Source organism: Anarrhichthys ocellatus, unplaced genomic scaffold (genome assembly GCF_004355925.1).
Source record: "Anarrhichthys ocellatus isolate YVR2014 unplaced genomic scaffold, GSC_Weel_1.0 scaffold41, whole genome shotgun sequence".
Classification (NCBI taxonomy): domain Eukaryota; kingdom Metazoa; phylum Chordata; class Actinopteri; order Perciformes; family Anarhichadidae; genus Anarrhichthys; species Anarrhichthys ocellatus.
The window spans coordinates 2,089,402-2,090,903 of record NW_022280071.1 but is presented as its reverse complement, the minus strand read 5'-3'; the positions used below and the strand labels follow the sequence as shown (position 1 = coordinate 2,090,903).

Here is a 1,502-nt window from a genome sequence, read left to right as displayed (position 1 = left end):
GTGTGTGTGTGTGTGTGTGTGTGTGTGTGTGTGTGTGTGTGTGTGTGAGAGAGAGAAGAGAGAGACAGGTTCGGTGTTTATTTCATCAGATAATTTCATATTATTAGTAATAATGGTTTATTATGATAACGGAATAAAGTGTATTACTCTTGTGGAACATGTCACTGACACTCCAAGAATGAATCATTCACAGCCTACAAAATGGATATGAAACTGACATACCAAATATTTCACAAAGGAAAAAGCTATATTTATTTTTGGACTAAGCCTCCTTTCTTTATTCTTGGTTTGCTATTAACAACAAAGAAGGATATGAAAAAGGTTAATGCAGGTGATGAGTGTCTCCTTTATGAAACAACAAACACTTTGACGTTTCAGTGGTGAGCTACAATACAATTCAACACTTCCTGAAAATGTTACACATTAAAAGCCTTGAAAAGGAGCGTGGAGGACTGTGTGAATGTGTAAACGAAAAGCTTCATAATATCACTGATATTACATGTACTACATGTGTGTAGTCTGTTTCATTAATGTGTTGCAGATGTATTCTGATGGTGTGTGTGACAATATTTTAGTCTTATTGTTTCATCTGAAACCCCAATGATGTGAAACAGACTTGGGAGCAAATAGAAAAAAATATTATTATTATTATTCATTCATATCATATATTCACTTATGTGTGTTAGCTCCGGTTACTTTTATGTTTGCTGTGGTGATTATGGAAGGAAACCTGATCATACGTTTTTATTTATAAAAGATATTTTTTAAATATTGTCATACAGGCCAATGGGATGAATAAAGTATCATCTATTCATTAACGCTATACACATGTAGTTATAGTCAGATCAATCATGCTCTAGATGAAGCAGTGATATTATAAATCTATTCATTTAATAAACACATTTACACAGTTGCTGATTTATTACCAGCTGTCCTTCCTGCATGTGGCAGCTTCAACTGTGCTAAGTTGTAATTTATCCAATGAGGTCCATTTCCTCATGCAAAGGTTCAGAACATCACAAAAAATTCTAACTTGCACTATGATTTAGTTACATATATATTGAATTAGCCTAGCAGATGTATTGAAAGCACTTCATTTTAGAAAAACAAACTGAACTGAATTCACCTTGAGCTTTAAATTCAGTTCATTCAGGTGTGAAGTGATGTCAACCAAAAAAGCCACGATATTATATAGAGAGAAATTTGTGTGCAGGGACTTTATCTGTGTTATTAAACTACTTGTTTCAGCTCTATTCTCTCTGTTAACATCATTGTTGCAGTGAATTCATGTGTTAGCATTCTGATCATATTGGGCTCTTAGATTGTTTATTATCTGTGACTTCATTTCAGATGTGAGTGGGTACGTTTGCTCAAGAGATTTGTGCTTTGTCTCGTAGTGTCGCTTCACATTTCCGATTTTAATAATCTTCACGGTCTCTGAACACATGAGACGTACTGGTTTTAAACTGAACACATGAGACGTCCTGGTTTTAAACTGAGAC

General features: G+C 34.2%; 1 protein-coding gene across 1 annotated transcript in view; it reads right to left on the bottom strand.

Annotated features, from left to right (window-relative positions):
* The window catches only part of LOC116394766 (synaptic vesicle glycoprotein 2B-like), a 43,156-nt gene that overhangs the window by 20,521 nt on the left and 21,133 nt on the right, over window positions 1-1,502 (bottom strand). The gene's annotated exons all lie outside the window — the stretch shown is intronic.